Consider the following 8,944-nt stretch of genomic DNA (forward strand, 5'->3'; position numbering starts at 1 on the left):
TAGTGTGTTCCAAGTCGGAGGAAGAGATCACACACATTCATGCCATAACTTGGTACACTATTTGGAACAGGAAAATAAAGTGACATACCTAAATCCTTGGCATATGAATGTTGTTGGTAAATGAAAGCACGACAATACATACTTTATCCAAACATGCATGATCTCTGCTCTAGCCAGGCTGCATCCGCGGAAACAGTTCCGCAAAGGAGGAGCCGTGCACAAATCAACACTAGCAGAAGACAGCTCAAAATACAGTGATTGCCTATGCATGGCATATAATCAAATCTCTTGCCTGACTGCTGCTGCTTCATACGTAGTTTCCATGTCTTGGGCTTCAGTAGTCTAGGCCCTTGTCAGTGATCACAATTCACAAGTGGTATCCCTCATCTTCATCGGCAGAGCAGAGCAGAGGTCTTGAGCACTTTGGGTCAGTCAAGTCATACTCATACTCATACATGTAGCTAGGCTAGCTACCAACAGGAACATGTCTTCCTTCCTTCCACACCTCCTGGTGATGCCGCTGTCATCTTCTCGCAGCCTGCCTGCCTATGACATGCAGTACAACTCGTCAAGCTGAGGAACATTTATCTCAATGTTGAAAATGCTGACCGTGCCAACCTGAAATTAGGGTGGACAGACAAAAACATGATCATCTCCAATTCTCACACTCACTATTAGTTGCTCCCAAATCCCAAACACCAGTACTGCAATCGATTGAAACCTGTTGTTAATCAATATAGCTAGCGATGGGAGACAGTTTGTCAGCACCTGCCCCGTTTCCTAAAACATCACCTACACGAAAATTTATTGTTGGCTGAACTGCGCTCACGCAAACAGACATAGAAATCAAATGAGTCGTGATGGATAAACAAAACGACGAATGCCATTTGCTAGCGTACCACCGTGCATCTTACATCAACTCAATCGTACTACGTGAATATAAAGATGGATGAAAGGGGAGTTGAATACAACTATATAGCTACTTTCCGTCCCAACTCTTCAAAACTGGCCCATTTATGTTCTCCGCCAGCTGACCTCCCAAGTGCTCCACGAACTCAGTCTTCTCCCAGTTCCCCCAATACAGCATAAATTCCTTGAGGCTTGGGAGGTATAGTAACCCAGAGAACAGCCCAACCCTGATGTCACTGCTCCAACCACAATACTGCAGCAACTCAAGCTTAGGGGCTGCTCCTTCTTCAAATCCCACCGACTTGATGTTTTCTATCATATGCAGCTGCAGCACCTTCAGCCTCGGGAATGCCTCCCGCCGGAAACTGAAATGAACCTCTTCACCAACGAATGAGCCATCCAATAGATGTAGGGTGGCCAGGTTTTCTAGGTTCCCAAGAACTTGTATGGCCGCATCATGCTCCGTTATGCTCGACCACTCTAGCTCCAGCTTAACGAGATTTTTGAGTCTCTGGATCCACTCCGGCAGTTTAACGAGCTTGCCTATCAACTTGAGGCTCTGCAGGTTTTCTGGAGGTGAGGACAGGCCATCCAAGCAGCCTGATAAACCTGCCTCTCCGTGTGAGCGCAGTGACAAGGACTCCAGGCTGCTGAGACGCACAATTGCTGAACACAACTCTTGACCGTTTCTCTTGTTGATGCCTCTCAACCCTAACTTGTGTAACCGGGTCAACCTTTTTATATCTTTTAGAACAGCCTTTCCCACTGAGATGTCCACGGTACGCAGTGTGTGCAGGGACTTCAGTTTCCAAATTCCTCTTGGCATTTCAACACCATCTGAAGTCCATTGTCTGCCACTAGCAAGAATGCGTTGCATCTTCACAAGTTTGATGATGGCCCTTGGTAGCTTCACTATGCTCGTGCCAGAAATATCTAGTGTCTGGAGTTGTCTCAGGTTCCCCAACGAATTTGGCAGGTGATGTATATCAGCATGTCCCCTTAGAGAAAGATATCTCACATGTACAAGCTTCCCAATGTGCTGAAGGTGATGATCAACAAGATCCCACTCGCCTTCCAAATCCAGCACTCGTAGTAACCTCATCTTATCAGAAATGTAAAACGATCTCCAATTTCCGAACACTGTCAATGATAGTACATGGGACAGGTCTACTATATTCCCAAACTCACACTGATCTCCCTTCCAGTTGCTGCTTACAGCAAGATGACGCACTGTGCCTTGGTTATTTAAGTTGCACCCTTCCTCCAATGTGAAAACAAGGTTTTCCTCCATAGACTTTGAGATGGCAATTTCACGAATGAGATCATGGACGTGGCAGGAGTCAATTCCTTTCCTACTATGAACTGGCTATTGAGATGGCAGGATCATGCTCCTGCTTATAAGTTCCATGAAGTAAGAGTCCAATACTTCCTCCACAGACTTGCCATGTACCTCACTTGGGTAACTCTCCGCAATCCAACGACGCACTAAGCGTCTCCGTGCAATCTGCTGGTCTTCAGGAAAGATGGCCAGATACAAGAAACAAGCCTTGAGGTAATAGGGTAAACCATCATAGCTTTTCATAAGGATTGCTTTTATGGTCTCAAGCTCTGGATTCAACTCCAACTCAGCACTGATATGCTCATTCATTTTTCTCCATTCAAAAGCAGTTTTTGGTTGGTTTGCTAAGAAGCCACCTATGATGACTAGTGCAAGGGGAAGCCCTCTGCACTTCTTCAATATCAGTTTTGCTGGTTCAACCAACTCTGGATATAGCTCATCCAAACTTACGGTCTCCTTAAATACCTGAAATCCATATCAATCAAGTCATTTAGTACAGCAAGAAAGAAAGCATATATGCACCATTGTCTAGAACATTTTTCATATAGGAATATGTACTACAAAGATGTAAAAGTGAGACAATGCTGCTTCTTGTTGGATAATAAGTTTCTCCATCATCCATTTTGTTATTAAGTATATCTTCATTTCTGTTCCTAGAAAGATTTTCCTCCCACCTAGCAACATGCCCATAGTATAATAACCCAACGTCTCGCTCATTCCTACCTGCATTGCACGCAAAAATGCAAATCAAAACAATGCCATTTCCCATCATGCTTCGAACTTCTACAGCTACACCTCGCCTCAGTGCTAATAGTATTCTTGCTACTGATTTCATTGGACATCAATTACCTCACATAGCTACAGAAGTAGGCATTAACTTGATATGATTGGGCCTCTTAGTTAATGGTGCATATTTGTCATAATCAGAACACCTGAATGTGGTTACTACATGAGCAGCTCTTTTACGGTTCTCCTATTAGAAAATAATATGGTTCCTCAATCTTAACACCTTAATGACTCATCCAGCGGAGTTTTTTTATGCATGTGCACAGAATAATTGTGGAGGCATTCAAGGAGAGCACCATAACAACAAAAATACCCAATAAAGAGTGAACTATTGGATTTCTTAGAAAACAATTCGGTCCATGCGTTGCTCCTAGTTTAATGTGGGCGACTCAGGTCGGACTCGCTTCACTAGGTTTAGGGCTCCATTCTACACCTCTCGCCCACCTGCTGTCGCATTGTGTTCTCCATGATGGACACCAAGTCTCCTTCGTCCTCCCTTTGCCGCTGGACACAGCAGCGGACTTGATGTTGGTGGACACAGCGGAAGAAATAATAGAACAAGCAGGTTGTAGGCACCGGATGGCTAAGAACAGAGCACGCAAGCACCAGCTATTTCCAACCACCTTTCAATTGGGTTGCCTTCCTTTGCTATTTTTCTCATAGTAGCAACTCCTCCAGCAACAAGTTGTGGAGGCATACACATGGAGTCTGGCACATCTGGCGCCTCCTATTTCACACGTCTCAGCATGCCTCTCCCTCACCTGCTATTCAATAAAGGAGAAAGATAACTAGGCTATAGAGGGAGAAGCATGGCCAACACAGTTGACCGATGCTAACACTCCTGCCCCTGGATCTGGATCCTTTTGGATCTGGTAAACCAGGGAGGGGTGTGGCAAGCATTGGGCAACGAGGCAACATCCCTTCATGGTGAGCTTGTAGCGCATTCAGCAGGGCGTGCTGCAGTGGTGATGTCCGTTTGCTCTAGCCTTGAGGGCGGAGGGATGGTTGTGAGGCTTTGGCTCAAGACGGCGGTTGGCTGTGAGTTTTTTGTGTTGGGACAAACCCTCCGGCAACACACGCCGAGCAGCCCTCCGGTGACACGAACACCGGATGGAAGAGACAAGCTCGAGACAAGAGTATTTGCGGCGACATACACCTCGGCGACAAACACCTCGCCGCATACACGGCATTTTTTTCTTTCAGCTCAAATTGGAAAACATACACGGAGGCCGCCATATGGTGAGTGCACATACACTCCCAGAGGCTACATCTCTCTCCCTGGCTCTCACGCTGCACTCGACTCGCTGAAACAAAGCAGCTTACAATGGCTTAAATAGCCAGACCCAACACACACCCACGCACCCGGTCATGTAGCTAACAACCTTATCCACATTAACATATCATGTTATTTAAATTGAGTTTGCTACATTAACTTATCATAACTTTCAGCTCAAAGAAGTTAAATGTTTTTTTGTGGCTGCATGCATCGTCCTAATGCAGAGGCCGGGGGTCTTCCCCCTTTTTAAAAAAAAATTAACCTATCATATAGAAATCTGGAAGAACTGAGTGACTTGATTTAAAGAGGACTGAACCAAAGACAAAGCTGGTGAGTGGCTAAAGATTCTTATGAGCAAATTGAATATTCTGCCATGAATATTGAAGCATGTGTTTAATTGCAGTACATCTGGGTGGATAAAAATGCTAAAAAAATAAATCCACAAGAAAAAGGTGGCCATGCAATAACTTTAATAGCGAGGAAAAAATCCTATACACACCCCTTTGTATCTTATAAAAATAGGGTGAACCTTTATTTGTGCCTAAACAGGGATATCCTACTTCACTTTGACAGTTACAAAATCCACAAATTATTTGGTTGGACCTAACTATAACTACACAGATTATCATGTCTCCACCTTATTGTAATCATAGTTTGTGTATTCTGTAGTCCTTTGTATTTATATGTATCATTCAAGCTATTGAGCGAGATTTCTACCGAATGGCAATTCGAATTTTCTAGTGCACAAAGGCCAAGCAAGTTGATTTTATAATTCTGTTATATGTATTCACAAAGATATTGCTTGTGAAGTTTGAAGCAGTAACAGAAATAAGAGGGAGAGGATTAACAGAACAACTAATTGAGCACACTACTCCATTTTTACCTTTTTGGTGAAGAGGGTACATGCGTCATCAGGCCCAGATGGTGAAGAGGGTATATATTTCTTTCATCCTTGGAGCAGTGCTTCGCTATATTCTCTTCCCTTGTGGTGACTATTATGCAGCTTGCTACCGTTTCTGGCAAATATTGTTTTATAGCATCCCACTCTCCTATGGACCATAGATCATCAAGAACAAGCAAATATATCTTTCCTTCTAAACATCTCCTTAAATCTATCTCTTCTGTATCTTCATTCTTATCTCTGAATTGCATAATTAAGCTCTCAAGGAGTGCTGCTGAGTTGAAAGGGCGCATGACTGTGACACAAGCACGCTTATCAAACATGCTACTAATCTCTTGGCTTTGATAGATGTCACTCACTAGTGTTGTTTTTCCAATACCACCCATTCCCCACAAGGAGAACACATGAAATTGCTGGGGATCTTTATTTGAGATTAGTCTGATGATTTCCTCCTTTTCATTCCCTCTCCCGATGAGGCGAGATTCCTCTAGAGTAGCCATTGTCTCCATACGTGTGAGGATATTCTTGTGCGCAGAGTTGTTAACAACGCTAGGGGTTACATATGAGGTGGACCTTTTTTCCTCCGAATTGCTTCCCTCCTGAGAAACCTAAACACAAGCACACAATTAATGATTAGGTGTTGCCTTCGTTTTCACATGATAATATTTTATCCTCTTTTAAGTTTTTTGTAATTTTTCATATAATAATTATGTTCCAAAAAGATATGAAAATCTCTAATAAATCATGTAGTATGTTAGGTAGGACAAAAAATAAAATAAAGTATATCGGGAGTATATATATACATGTAGGGAAGTTGTTGGATATGATGTTGGGCACAATACTTCAACATGTAAAATATCAAACAAAATATTATGATACGAAACAGTTTACAAGTTAGATAGGTACTTGGATTTTCCATCATTGATTACTTGAAACAATGTTAAGAGTTCAAGTGGTTGGGAACCTTTCATTGGTGTCAAAAATGGAGAGGATATAATTCATTGCTGGTTGCTGACAAATGACCCCTAGATAATTATAGGAAGCCAAATAACTCCACATGAGAGTCAAGGACCTGAGCTAGAAAACTAACGAGTACGTGTCAAGGACCTGAGCTAGAGTAACCACTAGAATTATTTGCATCATCAAGATTGGATCTAAGGCTAAGGCAGACAACATGCAATGCAAACAGATGATGGAGGGTGGAGGGGGAGATGTATAAATACCACAAGGAGTCGTTTATGCACATTGACCTTGATAAATCAAGGTTACTATATATCTCAGTAGTAGCGTAAGTAAAATGTACATAAATCCTACAAATTCTTTCCCATGAAAAAGAAAAAATATTTTTTTAATTAAACTAAGTAGAATGGCTATTAACCTAAAACTTTCAGGAAAACACAATCCAAGCTAGTTGATTATGTCAACCATTAGTTGCGGCACTAAACAAACTTAACAGGAGGAGCATTAATTTGACAATTTTTAGGACATCGAAATTACCTTACTGTAGAAAGCATAAAGAGATCGATCAACAAATAACTTCTTATGCACGAGAGCTTCATCCTCTGCTCCTATGCATAAGCTTGCAACTTCAACTTTCTCAGTGGATACTATGATTCGACTTCCTTTCTTGTTGCTTGGGAAACATGTTTTAATGCAATCCCACTCTTCAATGGTGTGTATGCCATTGAGTACAATTAGGTAACTCTTGAAATTCAAATATCTCTTGAACTCATGAGCCAAACCATATTATTTCATCATCGCCATCATCCTCAAAACATGGGCCCCAATAGCGGATTTTCCTTCTTCTCCTGTTTCTTGAAGAGAATTAACATAAATTTGCCTAATGATGCTTCGAATGAAATCTGTCTCATTGAAAGGGCACATCAATGTGATCCAAGCACAGCAATCAAAATTCTTGTGTATCATGGGATCTTCATAGGCACTTCGAATGATGGATATTTCCCCCAGATCACTACTACTTGTGCCCCACAACGCTATCACTTGAAGTGCATCATCCTTGCAATTGATCAACTTGACAAGATCCATTTTTGCTTTCTGCCGCAGTAGCCTTGCATCATCAGCAGCCGACATCGTTGTACTGGAGACGGTAGGCTGCCCGACAATGGAGGTAGGCTTGGAGGTAGAACCCTTGATGAGGTGGTACCGTTGGTTCCTCTGGCTGACATCCTCCACCTTGATTCTGAGCTCCTTCATCTGCTTCGCCACACAACGCCGGTCTAGAAGCGTGCGAGGGATGCGCCACCAAGACTGCTTCTGAAGCCGAACACCGAAATCATGGAGATAGTCCTCAACGGCGTAGGACACATCGCGGACTTGTTTCACCCAAGTCCTGACCACCTTATTGTCGTCTCGCTCCTCGTGCGCAGCCATCAGGAACGACTGCATCATCTCGAGCTCGTCCGAAATGAAGCAGTGGTCGCGCTGCATACCAAGCTGCAGAGCCACCTCCTCGGCCATAGCCGACTGGGTGTATCTGAGCACCCCGCTCAGTACGGACTTACCAATGCTGATAGACGTCGCCTCCATTTTGTGTGACGGATATAGGTTGCACTGCAAACTAGTGGGTGGTGTTAATGGCTGTGCTTGAGCTAAACCAAAGATGTAAATAACAAGAGAGGAAACAGGACACACCTGGTGTTGTCGAATGAAGACTGTGGCTCGGTGACAGTAATGGAAGCAAGACCAATAATTTCATCCTTACTAGGTGGTTCCCTTTCACGAGGTTGTCTACTAAACTTAGAGAAATTAAACTCATGAGACATACCATCTATGCCAACTGTGACAATATTCTTTTCACAATTAATCTTAGCACTAATAGTATTCAAGAAGGGTCTGCCAAAAATAATGGGACAAAAATCATCTTGTGGGGTCAACAAGAAAATCAGCAGGGTATTTAATCTTCCCACACAAGACTTCAACATCTCTAACAATCCCAATAGGTTTAATGGTGTCCCTATTAGCAAGCTTAATAGTAACATCAATGACTTCTAATTCAACAGGTGCAATATCGTGCATAATTTCTTTATAAAGATCATAAGGTATCGCATTAGCACTAGCACCCATATCACATAAGCCATGATAACAATGATCTCCTATTTTAACAGAAATAACAGGCGTGCCTACAACATGTCTACGTGTCTTAATATCGGGTCTAGCAATATTAGCAGTTTCACCCAAGAAAGAGATAACATGCCCATCTAAGTCCTCATCCAAGAGTTCTTTAATCATAGCAATATCAGGTTCAACATTAATTTGCTCAGGAGGTGTATAAGTCCTAGTATTACTCTTACAAACAACAGTCGAAGTTTAACATGATCTTTTATCCTAACAGGAAAAGGAGGCTTTTCGACATAAGCAGTAGGAATAATACGATCACTATATGTAATAGTCTTTTCTTCGACTGTAATAGGTGCAACTACTTTCACTTCAACAGGAGGATTATATTTAAACCACTTCTCTTTAGGGAAATCAACGTGAGTAGCAAAAGTTTCACAAAAAGTAGCTACTATCTCAGAGTCAAGTCCATACTGAGAGCAAATCCACGGAAAGCATCGGTATCCATAAAAGATTTAACACAATCGAACTTAGGTGTCATACCTGACTCCTTACCATCGTCGGAACCCCAATCTTTAGAGTTGCGTTTAATTCTTTTCAATAAGTCCCATTTGAAATCAATAGTCTTCAGCATATAGGAACCAGCACAGGAAGTATC

At 42.4% G+C, this 8,944-nt stretch overlaps 1 pseudogene; it reads right to left on the reverse strand.

The window, feature by feature from the left end:
- Positions 1 to 901: 901 nt before the first annotated feature.
- Positions 902 to 7,758, reverse strand: LOC119278911 (annotated as a pseudogene).
- Positions 7,759 to 8,944: the final 1,186 nt, after the last annotated feature.

The sequence above is a fragment of the Triticum dicoccoides genome, chromosome 3B, assembly GCF_002162155.2.
Source record: "Triticum dicoccoides isolate Atlit2015 ecotype Zavitan chromosome 3B, WEW_v2.0, whole genome shotgun sequence".
Lineage (NCBI taxonomy): Eukaryota > Viridiplantae > Streptophyta > Magnoliopsida > Poales > Poaceae > Triticum > Triticum dicoccoides.